This window comes from Pleurodeles waltl, chromosome 4_1 (genome assembly GCF_031143425.1).
Source record: "Pleurodeles waltl isolate 20211129_DDA chromosome 4_1, aPleWal1.hap1.20221129, whole genome shotgun sequence".
Lineage (NCBI taxonomy): Eukaryota > Metazoa > Chordata > Amphibia > Caudata > Salamandridae > Pleurodeles > Pleurodeles waltl.
Window position 1 is genome coordinate 39,598,547 of NC_090442.1, and position 21,950 is coordinate 39,620,496.

General features: G+C 39.2%; 4 non-coding genes across 4 annotated transcripts; all 4 read right to left on the reverse strand.

Moving 5' to 3' along the window:
* On the reverse strand, nt 1-73 carry TRNAR-UCG (transfer RNA arginine (anticodon UCG)). Its single transcript has one exon. It is a non-coding gene; the product is annotated as a tRNA-Arg (tRNA).
* Nucleotides 74-16,404: 16,331 nt separating this feature from the next.
* On the reverse strand, nt 16,405-16,477 carry TRNAR-UCG (transfer RNA arginine (anticodon UCG)). Its single transcript has one exon. It is a non-coding gene; the product is annotated as a tRNA-Arg (tRNA).
* Nucleotides 16,478-20,052: 3,575 nt separating this feature from the next.
* TRNAQ-UUG (transfer RNA glutamine (anticodon UUG)) lies at nt 20,053-20,125 on the reverse strand. The gene has a single exon. It is a non-coding gene; the product is annotated as a tRNA-Gln (tRNA).
* Nucleotides 20,126-21,877: 1,752 nt separating this feature from the next.
* Nucleotides 21,878-21,950, reverse strand: TRNAR-UCG (transfer RNA arginine (anticodon UCG)). Its single transcript has one exon. It is a non-coding gene; the product is annotated as a tRNA-Arg (tRNA).

Consider the following 21,950-nt stretch of genomic DNA (forward strand, 5'->3'; position numbering starts at 1 on the left):
CAACCATGAAGGGACTCGAACCCTCAATCTTCTGATCCGAAGTCAGACGCCTTATCCATTAGGCCACATGATCATTGACTGCAGTATGTTTGGGTGTTTAGGGTTAGGTGGTATGAATGGATGAGGAACATATCAATTACAGGTGCGCAGGACAGGATCCCATTCTTCATCTTCTTTCCATCAAAGGAGTTTTTTCAAACAATATCTAGATAATTTCCAAAGTTTCATATCTTATGATGTGCTTTTTTGCCGTTAATCCTCCTTTCTTCTTTTATTGAATACTCTGTTTTATGCTGCAATGGTATTTTTGGATTATTTGAAAAGAGAATGAAACTGCTTTGACAGTAGTTCAGACTTCCCATTTCTTGACTTGCTAATTTGCTCCCTGCATTAGCTTATACAAGTGACATGAACAGGGCCTTGACCTAAGCACGTACCTGAAAGCCTGTCACCACCTCTAGAAATAAAATTCACAGCAGCTCAAAACATTCATTTTGAAAGAGAATATTTCAAGTGAGTCCAAGTTTAATTTCAATAAAGAAAGCTGTATAAAATGACACGCTGCACATTTGGGTAACCAGCATGACTCTTTTCAGTGAAGAAGTGGAATGGTTCTGTTGCAATATACTATCACCCTGGCAAGCTACTACGAGGAAGAGTAAACAATATGATTAGGTTTCAGCAAAAATGTATTAGTTCAGGGTGTGCACCTCAGATAGACTTAAACTTACACACCCTGGTCTGTGAGAGTAGTGCCCTATCCATTGCGGCATTGAGGGTAATCTGCAAGACAGAGTTCCAAAATCATCCTTTCATCTCAGTTCATGGCCACATACAGTATTTCTGCAGTCATTCGTTTCACTTTTCTGTCTTTAATTAAACTGACCATTTTAAACCTCCGGCACCCACCACTTCAATCTTACCGTTTTTGTGCTATCATAGGGCCTTGGAACTTTTGGCAAGTGGACAGAAGCAGTTAGAGAACCACATCACAATACATACTCCTTTGCCTGATACCTTTCACAACAAATTGCTCTTGGAAAAAGACGTTAACCGGTCCTTGCTCTCAGACAGACACAGAAAGCCTATCACCACCTCTACGAACATATTTCAATCAAACCAATATATATCATTCAACAATTATGCCTCTGTATCAATATAACTACAACTCGAGACAGAAAGGAATTTAAAAAACAATCTGCCCATTTGAATAACCAGCATAGTTTTAAGGACGTACAAATTGGAATGTGACAATTTCAGAGTTCCTCATTCATAAGAAGTCTGTGAGATAGTATCTCAGAAACATCTCAAGTTTATAGCAAAAATGGTTGTAAGTGTGATTTTTACCACACAATTGCAACTAGGTGCCACAATCTGCAAGAGACCAGTCCTTGACAGATTACACAACTGGGGCAACAGCAAAGGCAGCAATTGTGTCAATCCTTTATGATTCTTCTCTAGTACTATACTTTTTCTGAGGGACAATTTGCATTATTCCTGGAGAAAATCATAGAGTTTCTACGCATGCATAGTTTCTGCTTTCTGCACGCACACACTCCCTGCACTGAATCTACCCACAGTTCTGTTAAGAATGATTGTGCCATGTCATATTGTTGTATACCTATTGCATATCCGTGGCATTTATGAAGAGGTACTTTGGTATGGCAGAAAGACAGAAAAGTAGCAATGCTGAAGGCATAACGTGACTGATTGTGCAGTTTGCATTGTTCTTTCTTAATGAGTGAGAGTGAAAGGAGTATTGTAAGAGTGTGTTTCCAGTTTGTATGTAAAGATAAGTTGGGTGCTGTGAGAAAAAGATTCAACCACAAAGGGACTCAAACCCTCAATCTTCTGATATGAAGTCAGATGCTTTATCCATTAGGCCACATGGTCACTGACTGCAATATGTTTGGGTGTTTAGGGTTAGGTGTATGATTGGATGTGGAACATATCAATTACAGTTGCGCAGGTCAGGATCCCACACCGTTCTTCATCTTCTTTCCATCAAAGGAGTTTTTTCAAACAATATCTAGATAATTTCCAAAGTTTCATATCTTATGATGTGCTTTTTTGCCGTTAATCCTCCTTTCTTCTTTTATTGAATACTCTGTTTTATGCTGCAATGGTATTTTTGGATTATTTGAAAAGAGAATGAAACTGCTTTGACAGTATTTCAGACTTCCCATTTCTTGACTTGCTAATTTGCTCCCTGAATTAGCTTATACAAGTGACATGAACAGGGCCTTGACCTAAGCACGTACCTGAAAGCCTGTCACCACCTCTAGAAATAAAATTCACAGCAGCTCAAAACATTCATTGTGAAAGAGAATATTTCAAGTGAGTCCAAGTTTAATTTCAATAAAGAAAGCTGTATAAAATGACACGCTGCACATTTGGGTAACCAGCATGACTCTTTTCAGTGAAGAAGTGGAATGGTTCTGTTGCAATATACTATCACCCTGGCAAGAAGCTACAAGGAAGAGTAAAACAATATGATTAGGTTTCATTAAAAATGTATTAGTTCAGGGTGTGCACCTCAGATAGACTTAAACTTACACACTCTGGTCTGTGAGAGTAGTGCCCTCTCCATTGCGGCATTGAGGGTAATCTGCAAGACAGAATTCCAAAATCATCCTTTCATCTCAGTTCATGGCCACATACAGTACTTCTGCAGTCATTCGTTTCACTTTTCTGTCTTTAATTAAAATGACCATTTTAAACCTCCGGCACCCACCACTTCAATCTTACAGTTTTTGTTCTATCATAGGGCCTTGGAACTTTTGGCATGTGGACAGAAGCAGTCAGAGAACCACATCACAATACATACTCCTTTGCCTGATACCTTTCACAACAAACTGCTCTTGGAAAAAGACGTTAACCGGTCCTTGCTCTCAGACAGACACAGAAAGCCTATCACCACCTCTACGAACATATTTCAATCAAACCAATATATATCATTCAACAATTATGCCACTGTATCAATATAACTACAACTCGAGACAGAAAGGAATTTAAAAAACAATCTGCCCATTTGAATAACCAGCATAGTTTTAAGGACGTACAAATTGGAATGTGACAATTTCAGAGTTCCTCATTCATAAGAAGTCTGTGAGATAGTATCTCAGAAAGATCTCAAGTTTATAGCAAAAATGGTTGTAAGGGTGATTTATACCACACAATTGCAACTAGGTGCCTCAATCTGCAAGAGACCAGTCCTTGACAGATTACACAACTGGGACAACAGCAAAGGCAGCAATTGTGTCAATCCTTTATGATTCTTCTCTAGTACTATACTTTTTCTGAGGGATAATTTGCATTATTCCTGGAGAAAATCATAGAGTTTCTACGCATGCATAGTTTCTGCTTTCTGCACGCACACACTCCCTGCACTGCATCTACCCACAGTTCTGTTAAGAATGATTGTGCCATGTCATATTGTTGTATACGTATTGCATATCCGTGGCATTTATGAAGAGGTACTTTGGTATGGCAGAAAGACAGAAAAGTAGCAATGCTGAAGGCATAACGTGACTGATTGTGCAGTTTGCATTGGGCTTTCTTAATGAGTGAGAGTGAAAGGAGTATTGTAAGAGTGTGTTTCCAGTTTGTATGTAAAGATAAGTTGGGTGCTGTGAGAAAAAGACTCAACCGTGAAGGGACTCGAATCCTCAATCTTCTGATCCGAAGTCAGACGCCTTATCCATTAGGCCTCATGGTCACTGACTGCAATATGTTTGGGTGTTTAGGGTTAGGTGGTATGAATGGATGTGGAACATATCAATTACAGGTGTGCAGGACAGGATCCCATACCGTTCTTCATCTTCTTTCCATCAAAGGAGTTTTTTCAAACAATATCTAGATAATTTCCAAAGTTTCATATCTTATGCTGTGCTTTTTTGCCGTTAATCCTCCTTTCTTCTTTTATTGAATACTCTGTTTTATGCTGCAATGGTATTTTTGGATTATTTGAAAAGAGAATGAAACTGCTTTGACAGTAGTTCAGACTTCCCATTTCTTGACTTGCTAATTTGCTCCCTGAATTAGCTTATACAAGTGACATGAACAGGGCCTTGACCTAAGCACGTACCTGAAAGCCTGTCACCACCTCTAGAAATAAAATTCACAGCAGCTCAAAACATTCATTTTGAAAGAGAATATTTCAAGTGAGTCCAAGTTTAATTTCAATAAAGAAAGCTGTATAAAATGACACGCTGCACATTTGGGTAACCAGCATGACTCTTTTCAGTGAAGAAGTGGAATGGTTCTGTTGCAATATACTATCACCCTGGCAAGAAGCTACAAGGAAGAGTAAAACAATATGATTAGGTTTCATTAAAAATGTATTAGTTCAGGGTGTGCACCTCAGATAGACTTAAACTTACACACTCTGGTCTGTGAGAGTAGTGCCCTCTCCATTGCGGCATTGAGGGTAATCTGCAAGACAGAATTCCAAAATCATCCTTTCATCTCAGTTCATGGCCACATACAGTACTTCTGCAGTCATTCGTTTCACTTTTCTGTCTTTAATTAAAATGACCATTTTAAACCTCCGGCACCCACCACTTCAATCTTACAGTTTTTGTTCTATCATAGGGCCTTGGAACTTTTGGCATGTGGACAGAAGCAGTCAGAGAACCACATCACAATACATACTCCTTTGCCTGATACCTTTCACAACAAACTGCTCTTGGAAAAAGACGTTAACCGGTCCTTGCTCTCAGACAGACACAGAAAGCCTATCACCACCTCTACGAACATATTTCAATCAAACCAATATATATCATTCAACAATTATGCCACTGTATCAATATAACTACAACTCGAGACAGAAAGGAATTTAAAAAACAATCTGCCCATTTGAATAACCAGCATAGTTTTAAGGACGTACAAATTGGAATGTGACAATTTCAGAGTTCCTCATTCATAAGAAGTCTGTGAGATAGTATCTCAGAAAGATCTCAAGTTTATAGCAAAAATGGTTGTAAGGGTGATTTATACCACACAATTGCAACTAGGTGCCTCAATCTGCAAGAGACCAGTCCTTGACAGATTACACAACTGGGACAACAGCAAAGGCAGCAATTGTGTCAATCCTTTATGATTCTTCTCTAGTACTATACTTTTTCTGAGGGATAATTTGCATTATTCCTGGAGAAAATCATAGAGTTTCTACGCATGCATAGTTTCTGCTTTCTGCACGCACACACTCCCTGCACTGCATCTACCCACAGTTCTGTTAAGAATGATTGTGCCATGTCATATTGTTGTATACGTATTGCATATCCGTGGCATTTATGAAGAGGTACTTTGGTATGGCAGAAAGACAGAAAAGTAGCAATGCTGAAGGCATAACGTGACTGATTGTGCAGTTTGCATTGGGCTTTCTTAATGAGTGAGAGTGAAAGGAGTATTGTAAGAGTGTGTTTCCAGTTTGTATGTAAAGATAAGTTGGGTGCTGTGAGAAAAAGATTCAACCACAAAGGGACTCAAACCCTCAATCTTCTGATCTGAAGTCAGATGCCTTATACATTAGGCCACATGGTCACTGACTGCAATATGTTTGGGTGTTTAGGGTTAGGTGGAATGAATGGATGTGGAACATATCAATTACAGGTGTGCAGGACAGGATCCCATACCGTTCTTCATCTTCTTTCCATCAAAGGAGTTTTTTCAAACAATATCTAGATAATTTCCAAAGTTTCATATCTTATGCTGTGCTTTTTTGCCGTTAATCCTCCTTTCTTATTTTATTGAATACTCTGTTTTATGCTGCAATGGTATTTTTGGATTATTTGAAAAGAGAATGAAACTGCTTTGACAGTAGTTCAGACTTCCCATTTCTTGACTTGCTAATTTGCTCCCTGCATTAGCTTATACAAGTGACATGAACAGGGCCTTGACCTAAGCACGTACCTGAAAGCCTGTCACCACCTCTAGAAATAAAATTCACAGCAGCTCAAAACATTCATTTTGAAAGAGAATATTTCAAGTGAGTCCAAGTTTAATTTCAATAAAGAAAGCTGTATAAAATGACACGCTGCACATTTGGGTAACCAGCATGACTCTTTTCAGTGAAGAAGTGGAATGGTTCTGTTGCAATATACTATCACCCTGGCAAGCTGCTACGAGGAAGAGTAAACAATATGATTAGGTTTCAGCAAAAATGTATTAGTTCAGGGTGTGCACCTCAGATAGACTTAAACTTACACACCCTGGTCTGTGAGAGTAGTGCCCTATCCATTGCGGCATTGAGGGTAATCTGCAAGACAGAGTTCCAAAATCATCCTTTCATCTCAGTTCATGGCCACATACAGTATTTCTGCAGTCATTCGTTTCACTTTTCTGTCTTTAATTAAATTGACCATTTTAAACCTCCAGCACCCACCACTTCAATCTTACCGTTTTTGTGCTATCATAGGGCCTTGGAACTTTTGGCAAGTGGACAGAAGCAGTCAGAGAACCACATCATAATACATACTCCTTTGCCTGATACCTTTCACAACAAACTGCTCTTGGAAAAAGACGTTAACCGGTCCTTGCTCTCAGACAGACACAGAAAGCCTATCACCACCTCTACGAACATATTTCAATCAAACCAATATATATCATTCAACAATTATGCCTCTGTATCAATATAACTACAACTCGAGACAGAAAGGATTTTAAAAACAATCTGCCCATTTGAATAACCAGCATAGTTTTAAGGACGTACAAATTGGAATGTGACAATTTCAGAGTTCCTCATTCATAAGAAGTCTGTGAGATAGTATCTCAGAAAGATCTCAAGTTTATAGCACAAATGGTTGTAAGGGTGATTTATACCACACAATTGCAACTAGGTGCCTCAATCTGCAAGAGACCAGTCCTTGACAGATTACACAATTGGGGCAACAGCAAAGGCAGCAATTGTGTCAATCCTTTATGATTCTTCTCCAGTACTATATTTTTTCTGAGGGACAATTTGCATTATTCCTGGAGAAAATCATAGAGTTTCTACGCATGCATAGTTTCTGCTTTCTGCACGCACACACTACCTGCACTGCATCTACCCACAGTTCTGTTAAGAATGATTGTGCCGTGTCATATTGTTGCATACGTATTGCATATCCGTGGCATTTATGAAGAGGTACTTTGGTATGGCAGAAAGACAGAAAAGTAGCAATGCTGAAGGCAAAAACGTGACTGATTGTGCAGTTTTTATTGGGCTTTCTTAATGAGTGAGAGTGAAAGGAGTATTGTAAGAGTGTGCCTCCAGTTTGTATGTAAAGATAAGTTGGGTGCTGTGAGAAAAAGACTCAACCACGAAGTGACTCGTACCCTCAATCTTCAGATCCAAAGTCAGACGCCTTATCCATTAGGCCACATGGTGACTGACTGTAATATGTTTGGGTGTTTAGGGTTAGGTGGTATGAATGGATGTGGAACATATCAATTACAGGTGCGCAGGACAGGATCCCATACCGTTCTTCATCTTCTTTCCATCAAAGGAGTTTTTTCAAACAATATCTACATAATTTCCAAAGTTTCATATCTTATGATGTGCTTTTTTGCCGTTAATCCTCCTTTCTTCTTTTATTGAATACTCTGTTTTATGCTGCAATGGTATTTTTGGATTATTGGAAAATAGAGTGAAACTGCTTTGACAGTAGTTCAGACTTCCCATTTCTTGACTTGCTAATTTGCTCCCTGAATTAGCTTATACAAGTGACATGAACAGGGCCTTGACCTAAGCACGTACCTGAAAGCCTGTCACAACCTCTAGAAATAAAATTCACAGCAGCTGAAAACATTCATTTTGAAAGAGAATATTTCAAGTGAGTCCAAGTTTAATTTCAATAAAGAAAGCTGTATAAAATGACACGCTGCACATTTGGGTAACCAGCATGACACTTTTCAGTGAAGAAGTGGAATGGTTCTGTTGCAATATACTATCACCCTGGCAAGCTGCTACGAGGAAGAGTAAACAATATGACTAGGTTTCAGCAAAAATGTATTAGTTCAGGGTGTGCACCTCAGATAGACTTAAACTTACACACCCTGGTCTGTGAGGGTAGTGCCCTATCCATTGCGGCATTGAGGGTAATCTGCAAGACAGAGTTCCAAAATCATCCTTTCATCTCAGTTCATGGCCACATACAGTATTTCTGCAGTCATTCGTTTCACTTTTCTGTCTTTAATTAAACTGACCATTTTAAACCTCCGGCACCCACCACTTCAATCTTACCGTTTTTGTGCTATCATAGGGCCTTGGAACTTTTGGCAAGTGGACAGAATCAGTCAGAGAACCACATCACAATACATACTCCTTTGCCTGATACCTTTCACAACAAACTGCTCTTGGAAAAAGACGTTAACCGGTCCTCGCTCTCAGGCAGACACAGAAAGCCTATCACCACCTCTACGAACATATTTCAATCAAACCAATATATATCATTCAACAATTATGCCTCTCTATCAATATAACTACAACTCGAGACAGAAAGGAATTTAAAAAACAATCTGCCCATTTGAATAACCAGCAGAGTTTTAAGGACGTACAAATTGGAATGTGACAATTTCAGAGTTCCTCATTCATAAGAAGTCTGTGAGATAGTATCTCAGAAAGATCTCAAGTTTATAGCAAAAATGGTTGTAAGTGTGATTTTTACCACACAATTGCAACTAGGTGCCTCAATCTGCAAGAGACCAGTCCTTGACAGATTACACAACTGGGGCAACAGCAAAGGCAGCATTTGTTTCAATCCTTTATGATTCTTCTCTAGTACTATACTTTTTCTGAGGGACAATTTGCATTATTCCTGGAGAAAATCATAGAGCTTCTACCCATGCATAGTTTCGGCTTTCTGCATGCACACACTCCCTGCACTGAATCTACCCACAGTTCTGTTCAGAATGATTGTGCCATGTCATATTGTTGTATACGTATTGCATATCTGGGCAATTTATGAAGAGGTACTTTGGTATGGCAGAAAGACAGAAAAGTAGCAATGCTGAAGGCATAACGTGACTGATTGTGCAGTTTGCATTGGGCTTTCTTAATGAGTGAGAGTGAAAGGAGTATTGTAAGAGTGTTTTTCCAGTTTGTATGTAAAGATAAGTTGGGTGCTGTGAGAAAAAGACTCAACCATGAAGGGACTCGAATCCTCAATCTTCTGATCCGAAGTCAGACGCCTTATCCATTAGGCCTCATGGTCACTGACTGCAATATGTTTGGGTGTTTAGGGTTAGGTGGTATGAATGGATGTGGAACATATCAATTACAGGTGCGCAGGACAGGATCCCATACCGTTCTTCATCTTCTTTCCATCAAAGGAGTTTTTTCAAACAATATCTAGATAATTTCCAAAGTTTAATATCTTATGCTGTGCTTTTTTGCCGTTAATCCTCCTTTCTTCTTTTATTGAATACTCTGTTTTATGCTGCAATGGTATTTTTGGATTATTTGAAAAGAGAATGAAACTGCTTTGACAGTAGTTCAGACTTCCCATTTCTTGACTTGCTAATTTGCTCCCTGAATTAGCTTATACAAGTGACATGAACAGGGCCTTGACCTAAGCACGTACCTGAAAGCCTGTCACCACCTCTAGAAATAAAATTCACAGCAGCTCAAAACATTCATTTTGAAAGGGAATATTTCAAGTGAGTCCAAGTTTAATTTCAATAAGGAAAGCTGTATAAAATGACACGCTGCACATTTGGGTAACCAGCATGACTCTTTTCAGTGAAGAAGTGGAATGGTTCTGTTGCAATATACTATCACCCTGGCAATCTGCTACGAGGAAGAGTAAACAATATGATTAGGTTTCAGCAAAAATGTATTAGTTCAGGGTGTGCACCTCAGATAGACTTAAACTTACACACCCTGGTCTGTGAGAGTAGTGCCCTATCCATTGCGGCATTGAGGGTAATCTGCAAGACAGAGTTCCAAAATCATCCTTTCATCTCAGTTCATGGCCACATACAGTATTTCTGCAGTCATTCGTTTCACTTTTCTGTCTTTAATTAAACTGACCATTTTAAACCTCCGGCACCCACCACTTCAATCTTACCGTTTTTGTGCTATCATAGGGCCTTGGAACTTTTGGCAAGTGGACAGAAGCAGTCAGACAACCACATCACAATACATTCTCCTTTGCCTGATACCTTTCACAACAAACTGCTCTTGGAAGAAGACGTTAACCGGTCCTTGCTCTCAGACAGACACAGAAAGCCTATCACCACCTCTACGAACATATTTCAATCAAACCAATATATATCATTCAACAATTATGCCTCTGTATCAATATAACTACAACTAGAGACAGAAAGGAATTTAAAAAACAATCTGCCCATTTGAATAACCAGCATAGTTTTAAGGACGAGCAAATTGGAATGTGACAATTTCAGAGTTCCTCATTCATAAGAAGTCTGTGAGATAGTATCTCAGAAAGATCTCAAGTTTTTTGCAAAAATGGTTGTAAGGGTGATTTTTACCACACAATTGCAACTAGGTGCCTCAATCTGCAAGAGACCAGTCCTTGACAGATTACACAACTGGGGCAACAGCAAAGGCAGCAATTGTGTCAATCCTTTATGATTCTTCTCTAGTACTATACTTTTTCTGAGGGACAATTTGCATCATTCCTGGAGAAAATCATAGAGCTTCTACCCATGCATAGTTTCGGCTTTCTGCATGCACACACTCCCTGCACTGAATCTACCCACAGTTCTGTTCAGAATGATTGTGCCATGTCATATTGTTGTATACGTATTGCATATCTGGGCAATTTATGAAGAGGTACTTTGGTATGGCAGAAAGACAGAAAAGTAGCAATGCTGAAGGCATAACGTGACTGATTGTGCAGTTTGCATTGGGCTTTCTTAATGAGTGAGAGTGAAAGGAGTATTGTAAGAGTGTTTTTCCAGTTTGTATGTAAAGATAAGTTGGGTGCTGTGAGAAAAAGACTCAACCCCTCAATCTTCTGATCCGAAGTCAGACGCCTTATCCATTAGGCTACATGGTCACTGACTGCAATATGTTTTGGGTGTTTAGGGTTAGGTGGTATGAATGGATGTGGAACATATCAATAAGAGGTGCGCAGGACAGGATCCCATACCGTCTTCATCTTCTTTCCATCAAAGGAGTTTTTTCAAACAATATCTAGATAATTTCCAAAGTTTCATATCTTATGCTGTGCTTTTTTGCCGTTAATCCTCCTATCTTCTTTTATTGAATACTCTGTTTTATGCTGCAATGGTATTTTTGGATTATTTGAAAAGAGAATGAAACTGCTTTGACAGTAGTTCAGACTTCCCATTTCTTGACTTGCTAATTTGCTCCCTGAATTAGCTTATACAAGTGACATGAACAGGGCCTTGACCTAAGCACGTACCTGAAAGCCTGTCACCACCTCTAGAAATAAAATTCACAGCAGCTCAAAACATTCATTTTGAAAGAGAATATTTCAAGTGAGTCCAAGTTTAATTTCAATAAAGAAAGCTGTATAAAATGACACGATGCACATTTGGGTAACCAGCATGACACTTTTCAGTGAAGAAGTGGAATGGTTCTGTTGCAATATACTATCACCCTGGCAAGCTGCTACGAGGAAGAGTAAACAATATGACTAGGTTTCAGCAAAAATGTATTAGTTCAGGGTGCGCACCTCAGATAGACTTAAACTTACACACCCTGGTCTGTGAGAGTAGTGCCCTATCCATTGCGGCATTGAGGGTAATCTGCAAGACAGAGTTCCAAAATCATCCTTTCATCTCAGTTCATGGCCACATACAGTATTTCTGCAGTCATTCGTTTCACTTTTCTGTCTTTAATTACACTGACCATTTTAAACCTCCGGCACCCACCACTTCAATCTTACCGTTTTTGTGCTATCATAGAGCCTTGGAACTCTTGGCAAGTGGACAGAATCAGTCAGAGAACCACATCACAATACATACTCCTTTGCCTGATACCTTTCACAACAAACTGCTCTTGGAAAAAGACGTTAACCGGTCCTTGCTCTCAGACAGACAGAGAAAGCCTATCACCACCTCTACGAACATATTTCAATCAAACCAATATATATCATTCAACAATTATGCCTCTGTATCAATATAACTACAACTCGAGACAGAAAGGAATTTAAAAAACAATCTGCCCATTTGAATAACCAGCATAGTTTTAAGGACGTACAAATTGGAATGTGACAATTTCAGAGTTCCTCATTCATAAGAAGTCTGTGAGATAGTATCTCAGAAAGATCTCAAGTTTATAGCAAAAATGGTTGTAAGAGTGATTTTTACCACACAATTGCAACTAGGTGCCTCAATCTGCAAGAGACCAGTCCTTGACAGATTACACAACTGGGGCAACAGCAAAGGCAGCAATTGTGTCAATCCTTTATGATTCTTCTCTAGTACTATACTTTTTCTGACGGACAATTTGCATTATTCCTGGAGAAAATCATAGAGTTTCTACGCATGCATAGTTTCTGCTTTCTGCACGCACACACTCCCTGCACTGAATCTACCCACAGTTCTGTTAAGAATGATTGTGCCATGTCATATTGTTGTATACGTTTTGCATATCCGTGGCATTTATGAAGAGGTACTTTGGTATGGCAGAAAGACAGAAAAGTAGCAATGCTGAAGGCATAACGTGACTGATTGTGCAGTTTGCATTGGGCTTTCTTAATGAGTGAGAGTGAAAGGAGTATTGTAAGAGTGTGTTTCCAGTTTGTATGTAAAGATAAGTTGGGTGCTGTGAGAAAAAGGTTCAACCATGAAGGGACTCGAACCCTCAACCTTCTGATCTGAAGTCAGAAGACTTATCCATTATGCCACATGGTCACTGACTGCAATATGTTTGGGTGTTTAGGGTTAGGTGGTATGAATGGATGTGGAACATATCAATTACAGGTGCGCAGGACAGGATCCCATACCGTTCTTCATCTTCTTTCCATCAAAGGAGTTTTTTCAAACAATATCTAGATAATTTCCAAAGTTTCATATCTTATGATGTGCTTTTTTGCCGTTAATCCTCCTTTCTTCTTTTATTGAATACTCTGTTTTATGCTGCTATGGTATTTTTGGATTATTTGAAAAGAGAATGAAACTGCTTTGACAGTAGTTCAGACTTCCCATTTCTTGACTTGCTAATTTGCTCCCTGAATTAGCTTATACAAGTGACATGAACAGGGCCTTGACCTAAGCACGTACCTGAAAGCCTGTCACCACCTCTAGAAATAAAATTCACAGCAGCTCAAAACATTCATTTTGAAAGAGAATATTTCAAGTGAGTCCAAGTTTAATTTCAATAAAGAAAGCTGTATAAAATGACACGCTGCACATTTGGGTAACCAGCATGACTCTTTTCAGTGAAGAAGTGGAATGGTTCTGTTGCAATATACTATCACCCTGGCAAGCTGCTACGAGGAAGAGTAAACAATATGATTAGGTATCAGCAAAAATGTATTAGTTCAGGGTGTGCACCTTAGATAGTCTTAAACTTACACACCCTGGTCTGTGAGAGTAGTGCCCTATCCATTGCGGCATTGAGGGTAATCTGCAAGACAGAGTTCCAAAATCATCCTTTCATCTCAGTTCATGGCCACATACAGTATTTCTGCAGTCATTCGTTTCACTTTTCTGTCTTTAATTAAAATGACCATTTTAAACCTCCGGCACCCACCACTTCAATCTTACAGTTTTTGTGCTATCATAGGGCCTTGGAACTTTTGGCAAGTGGACAGAAGCAGTCAGAGAACCACATCACAATACATACTCCTTTGCCTGATACCTTTCACAACAAACTGCTCTTGGAAGAAGACGTTAACCGGTCCTTGCTCTCAGACAGACACAGAAAGCCTATCACCACCTCTACGAACATATTTTAATCAAACCAATATATATCATTCAACAATTATGCCACTGTATCAATATCACTACAACTAGAGACAGAAAGGAATTTAAAAAACAATCTACCCATTTGAATAACCAGCAGAGTTTTAAGGACGTACAAATTGGAATGTGACAATTTCAGAGTTCCTCATTCATAAGAAGTCTATGAGATAGTATCTCAGAAAGATCTCAAGATTATAGCAAAAATGGTTGTAAGGGTGATTTATACCACACAATTGCAACTAGGTGCCTCAATCTGGAAGAGACCAGTCCTTGACAGATTACACAATTTGGGCAACAGCAAAGGCAGCAATTGTGTCAATCGTTTATGATTCTTCTCCAGTACTATATTTTTTCTGAGGGACAAATAGCATTATTCCTGGAGAAATTCATACAGCTTCTACGCATGCATAGTTTCTGCTTTCTGCACGCACACACTCTCTGAACTGCATCTACCCACAGTTCTGTTAAGAATGATTGTGCCGTGTCATATTGTTGCATACGTATTGCATATCCATGGCATTTATGAAGAGGTACTTTGGTATGGCAGAAAGACAGAAAAGTAGCAATACTGAAGGCATAACGTGACTGATTGTGCAGTTTGCATTGGGCTTTCTTAATGAGTGAGAGTGAAAGGAGTATTGTAAGAGTGTGTTTCCAGTTTGTATGTAAAGATAAGTTGGGTGCTGTGAGAAAGAGACTCAACCATGAATGGACTCGAGCCCTCAATCTTCTGATCCGAAGTCAGACACCTTATCCATTAGGCCACATGGTCACTGACTGCAATATGCTTGGGTGTTTAGGGTTAGGTGGTATGAATGGATGTGGAACATATCAATTACAGGTGCGCAGGACAGGATCCCATACCGTTCTTCATCTTCTTTCCATCAAAGCAGTTTTTTCAAACAATATCTAGATAATTTCCAAAGTTTCATTTCTTATGATGTGTTTTTTTGCCGTTAATCCTCCTTTCTTCTTTTGCTGAATACTCTGTTTTATGCTGCAATGGTATTTTTGGATTATTTGAAAAGAGAATGAAACTGCTTTGACAGTAGTTCAGACTTCCCATTTCTTGACTTGCTAATTTGCTCCCTGAATTAGCTTACACAAGTGACATGAACAGGGCCTTGACCTAAGCACGTACCTGAAAGCCTGTCACCACCTCTAGAAATAAAATTCACAGCAGCTCAAAACATTCATTTTGAAAGAGAATATTTCAAGTGAGTCCAAGTTTAATTTCAATAAAGAAAGCTGTATAAAATGACACGCTGCACATTTGGGTAACCAGCATGACTCTTTTCAGTGAAGAAGTGGAATGGTTCTGTTGCAATATACTATCACCCTGGCAAGCTGCTACGAGGAAGAGTAAACAATATGATTAGGTTTCAGCAAAAATGTATTAGTTCAAGGTGTGCACCTCAGATAGACTTAAACTTACACACCCTGGTCTGTGAGGGTAGTGCCCTATCCATTGCGGCATTGAGGGTAATCTGCAAGACAGAGTTCCAAAATCATCCTTTCATCTCAGTTCATGGCCACATACAGTATTTCTGCAGTCATTCCTTTCACTTTTCTGTCTTTAATTAAATTGACCATTTTAAACCTCCGGCACCCATCACTTCAATCTTACCGTTTTTGTGCTATCATAGGGCCTTGGAACTTTTGGCAAGTGGACAGAAGCAGTCAGAGAACCACATCATAATACATACTCCTTTGCCTGATACCTTTCAGAACAAACTGCTCTTGGAAAAAGACGTTAACCGGTCCTTGCTCTCAGACAGACACAGAAAGCCTATCACCACCTCTACGAACATATTTCAATCAAACCAATATATATCATTCAACAATTATGCCTCTGTATCAATATAACTACAACTCGAGACAGAAAGGATTTTAAAAACAATCTGCCCATTTGAATAACCAGCATAGTTTTAAGGACGTACAAATTGGAATGTGACAATTTCAGAGTTCCTCATTCATAAGAAGTCTGTGAGATAGTATCTCAGAAAGATCTCAAGTTTATAGCAAAAATGGTTGTAAGGGTGATTTTTACCACACAATTGCAACTAGGTGCCTCAATCTGCAAGAGACCAGTCCTTGACAGATTACACAACTGGGGCAACAGCAAAGGCAGCAATTGTTTCAATCCTTTATGATTCTTCTCTAGTACTATACTTTTTCTGAGGGACAATTTGCATTATTCCTGGAGAAAATCATAGAGCTTCTACCCATGCATAATTTCGGCTTTCTGCATGCACACACTCCCTGCACTGAATCTACCCACAGTTCTGTTCAGAATGATTGTGCCATGTCATATTGTTGTATACGTATTGCATATCTGGGCAATTTATGAAGAGGTACTTTGGTATGGCAGAAAGACAGAAAAGTAGCAATGCTGAAGGCATAACGTGACTGATTGTGCAGTTTGCATTGGGCTTTCTTAATGAGTGAGAGTGAAAGGACTATTGTAAGAGTGTGTTTCCAGTTTGTATGTAAAGATAAGTTGGGTGCTGTGAGAAAAAGATTCAACCACGAAGGGACTCGAACCCTCAATCTTCTGATCCGAAGTCAGACACCTTATCCATTAGGCCACATGGTCACTGACTGCAATATGCTTGGGTGTTTAGGGTTAGGTGGTATGAATGGATGTGGAACATATCAATTACAGGTGCGCAGGACAGGATCCCATACCGTTCTTCATCTTCTTTCCATCAAAGCAGTTTTTTCAAACAATATCTAGATAATTTCCAAAGTTTCATTTCTTATGATGTGTTTTTTTGCCGTTAATCCTCCTTTCTTCTTTTGCTGAATACTCTGTTTTATGCTGCAATGGTATTTTTGGATTATTTGAAAAGAGAATGAAACTGCTTTGACAGTAGTTCAGACTTCCCATTTCTTGACTTGCTAATTTGCTCCCTGAATTAGCTTACACAAGTGACATGAACAGGGCCTTGACCTAAGCACGTACCTGAAAGCCTGTCACCACCTCTAGAAATAAAATTCACAGCAGCTCAAAACATTCATTTTGAAAGAGAATATTTCAAGTGAGTCCAAGTTTAATTTCAATAAAGAAAGCTGTATAAAATGACACGCTGCACATTTGGGTAACCAGCATGACTCTTTTCAGTGAAGAAGTGGAATGGTTCTGTTGCAATATACTATCACCCTGGCAAGCTGCTACGAGGAAGAGTAAACAATATGATTAGGTTTCAGCAAAAATGTATTAGTTCAAGGTGTGCACCTCAGATAGACTTAAACTTACACACCCTGGTCTGTGAGGGTAGTGCCCTATCCATTGCGGCATTGAGGGTAATCTGCAAGACAGAGTTCCAAAATCATCCTTTCATCTCAGTTCATGGCCACATACAGTATTTCTGCAGTCATTCCTTTCACTTTTCTGTCTTTAATTAAATTGACCATTTTAAACCTCCGGCACCCATCACTTCAATCTTACCGTTTTTGTGCTATCATAGGGCCTTGGAACTTTTGGCAAGTGGACAGAAGCAGTCAGAGAACCACATCATAATACATACTCCTTTGCCTGATACCTTTCAGAACAAACTGCTCTTGGAAAAAGACGTTAACCGGTCCTTGCTCTCAGACAGACACAGAAAGCCTATCACCACCTCTACGAACATATTTCAATCAAACCAATATATATCATTCAACAATTATGCCTCTGTATCAATATAACTACAACTCGAGACAGAAAGGATTTTAAAAACAATCTGCCCATTTGAATAACCAGCATAGTTTTAAGGACGTACAAATTGGAATGTGACAATTTCAGAGTTCCTCATTCATAAGAAGTCTGTGAGATAGTATCTCAGAAAGATCTCAAGTTTATAGCAAAAATGGTTGTAAGGGTGATTTTTACCACACAATTGCAACTAGGTGCCTCAATCTGCAAGAGACCAGTCCTTGACAGATTACACAACTGGGGCAACAGCAAAGGCAGCAATTGTTTCAATCCTTTATGATTCTTCTCTAGTACTATACTTTTTCTGAGGGACAATTTGCATTATTCCTGGAGAAAATCATAGAGCTTCTACCCATGCATAATTTCGGCTTTCTGCATGCACACACTCCCTGCACTGAATCTACCCACAGTTCTGTTCAGAATGATTGTGCCATGTCATATTGTTGTATACGTATTGCATATCTGGGCAATTTATGAAGAGGTACTTTGGTATGGCAGAAAGACAGAAAAGTAGCAATGCTGAAGGCATAACGTGACTGATTGTGCAGTTTGCATTGGGCTTTCTTAATGAGTGAGAGTGAAAGGACTATTGTAAGAGTGTGTTTCCAGTTTGTATGTAAAGATAAGTTGGGTGCTGTGAGAAAAAGATTCAACCACGAAGGGACTCAAACCCACAATCTTCTGATCCAAAGTCAGACACCTTATCCATTAGGCCACATGGTGACTGACCGCAATATGTTTGTGTGTTTAGGGTTAGGTGTATGATTGGATGTGGAACATATCAATTACAGGTGCGCAGGCCAGGATCCCATACCGTTCTTCATCTTCTTTCCATCAAAGGAGTTTTTTCAAACAATATCTAGATAATTTCCAAAGTTTCATATCTTATGATGTGCTTTTTTGCTGTTAATCCTCCTTTCTTCTTTTATTGAATACTCTGTTTTATGCTGCAATGGTATTTTTGGATTATTTGAAAAGAGAATGAAACTGCTTTGACAGTAGTTCAGACTTCCCATTTCTTGACTTGCTAATTTGCTCCCTGAATTAGCTTATACAAGTGACATGAACAGGGCCTTGACCTAAGCACGTACCTGAAAGCCTGTCACCACCTCTAGAAATAAAATTCACAGCAGCTCAAAACATTCATTTTGAAAGAGAATATTTCAAGTGAGTCCAAGTTTAATTTCAATAAAGAAAGCTGTATAAAATGACACGCTGCACATTTGGGTAACCAGCATGACTCTTTTCAGTGAAGAAGTGGAATGGTTCTGTTGCAATATACTATCATCCTGGCAAGCTGCTACGAGGAAGAGTAAACAATATGATTAGGTTTCAGCAAAAATGTATTAGTTCAGGGTGTGCACCTCAGATAGACTTAAACTTACACCCCCTGGTCTGTGAGAGTAGTGCCCTATCCATTGCGGCATTGAGGGTAATCTGCAAGACAGAGTTCCAAAATCATCCTTTCATCTCAGTTCATGGCCACATACAGTATTTCTGCAGTCATTCGTTTCACTTTTCTGTCTTTAATTAAACTGACCATTTTAAACCTCCGTCACCCACCACTTCAATCTTACCGTTTTTGTGCTATCATAGGGCCTTGGAACTTTTGGCAAGTGGACAGAAGCAGTCAGAGAACCACATCACAATACATACTCCTTTGCCTGATACCTTTCACAACAAACTGCTCTTGGAAAAAGACGTTAACCGGTCCTTGCTCTCAGACAGACACAGAAAGCCTATCACCACCTCTATGAACATATTTCAGACAAACCAATATATATCATTCAACAATTATGCCTCTGTATCAATATAACTACAACTCGAGACAGAAAGGAATTTAAAAAACAATCTGCCCATTTGAATAACCAGCATAGTTTTAAGGACGTACAAATTGGAATGTGACAATTTCAGAGTTCCTCATTCATAAGAAGTCTGTGAGATAGTATCTCAGAAAGATCTCAAGTTTATAGCAAAAATGGTTGTAAGGGTGATTTTTACCACACAATTGCAACTAGGTGCCTCAATCTGCAAGAGACCAGTCCTTGACAGATTACACAACTGGGGCAACAGCAAAGGCAGCAATTGTGTCAATCCTTTATGATTTTTCTCTAGTACTATACTTTTTCTGAGGGACAATTTGCATTTTTCCTGGAGAAAATCATGGAGCTTCTACCCATGCATAGTTTCTGCTTTCTGCACACACACACTCCCTGCACTGCATCTACCCACAGTTCTTTTAAGAATGATTGTGCCGTGTCATATTGTTGCATACGTATTGCATATCCGTGGCATTTATGAAGAGGTACTTTGGTATGGCAGAAAGACAGAAAAGTAGCAATGCTGAAGGCATAACGTGACTGATTGTGCAGTTTGCATTGGGCTTTCTTAATGAGTGAGAGCGAAAGGAGTATTGTAAGAGTGTGTTTCCAGTTTGTATGTAAAGATAAGTTGGGTGCTGTGAGAAAAAGACTCAACCATGAAGGGACTCGAACCCTCAATCTTCTGATCCAAAGTCAGACGCCTTATCCATTAGGCCACCTGGTCATTGACTACAATATGTTTGGCTGTTTAGGGTTAGGTGGTATGAATGGGTGTGGAACATATCAATTACAGGTGCGCAGGACAGGATCCCATACCGTTCTTCATCTTCTTTCCATCAAAGGAGTTTTTTCAAACAATATCTAGATAATTTCCAAAGTTTCATATCTTATGATGTGCTTTTTTGCCGTTAATCCTCCTTTCTTCTTTTATTGAATACTCTGTTTTATGCTGCAATGGTATTTTTGGATTATTTGAAAAGAGAATGAAAGTGCTTTGACAGTAGTTCAGACTTCCCATTTCTTGACTTGCTAATTTGCTCCCTGAATTAGCTTTTACAAGTGACATGAACAGGGCCTTGACCTAAGCACGTACCTGAAAGCCTGTCACCACCTCTAGAAATAAAATTCACAGCAGCTCAAAACATTCATTTTGAAAGAGAATATTTCAAGTGAGTCCAAGTTTAATTTCAATAAAGAAAGCTGTATAAAATGAGACGCTGCACATTTGGGTAACCAGCATGACTCTTTTCAGTGAAGAAGTGGAATGGTTCTGTTGCAATATACTATCACCCTGGAAAGCTGCTACGAGGAAGAGTAAACAATATGATTAGGTTTCAGCAAAAATGTATTAGTTCAGGGTGTGCACCTCAGATAGACTTAAACTTACACACCCTGGTCTGTGAGAGCAGTGCCCTATCCATTGCGGCATTGAGGGTAATCTGCAAGACAGAGTTCCAAAATCATCCTTTCATCTCAGTTCATGGCCACATACAGTATTTCTGCAGTCATTCGTTTCACTTTTCTGTCTTTAATTAAACTGACCATTTTAAACCTCCGGCACCCACCACTTCAATCTTTCCGTTTTTGTGCTATCATAGGGCCTTAGAACTTTTGGCAAGTGGACAGAAGCAGTCAGTGAACCACATCACAATACATACTCCTTTGCCTGATACCTTTCACAACAAACTGCTCTTGGAAAAAGACGTTAACCGGTCCTTGCTCTCAGACAGACACAGAAAGCCTATCACCACCTCTACGAACATATTTCAATCAAACCAATATATATCATTCAACAATTATGGCTCTGTATCAATATAACTAGAACTCGAGACAGAAAGGAATTTAAAAAACAATCTGCCCATTTGAATAACCAGCAGAGTTTTAAGGACGTACAAATTGGAATGTGACAATTTCAGAGTTCCTCATTCATAAGAAGTCTGTGAGATAGTATATCAGAAAGATCTCAAGTTTATAGCAAAAATGGTTGTAAGGGTGATCTTTACCACACAATTGCAACTAGGTGCCTCAATCTGCAAGAGACCAGTCCTTGACAGATGACACAACTGAGGCAACAGCAAAGGCAGCAATTGTGTCAATCCTTTATGATTCTTCTCTAGTACTATACTTTTTCTGAGGGACAATTTGCATTATTCCTGGAGAAAATCATAGAGCTTCTACCCATGCATAGTTTCTGCTTTCTGCACGCACACACTGCCTGCACTGCATCTAACCACAGTTCTGTTCAGAATGATTGTGCCATGTCATATTGTTGTATACGTATTGCATATCCGTGGCATTTATGAAGAGATACTTTGGTATGGCAGAAAGACAGAAATGTAGCAATGCTGAAGGCATAACATGACTGATTGTGCAGTTTGCATTGGGCTTTCTTAATGAGTGAGAGTGAAAGGAGTATTGTAAGAGTGTGTTTCCAGTTTGTATGTAAAGATAAGTTGGGTGCTGTGAGAAAAAGACTCAACCATGAAGGGACTCAAACCCTCAATCTTCTGATCCGAAGTCAGACGCCTTATCCATTAGGCCACATGGTC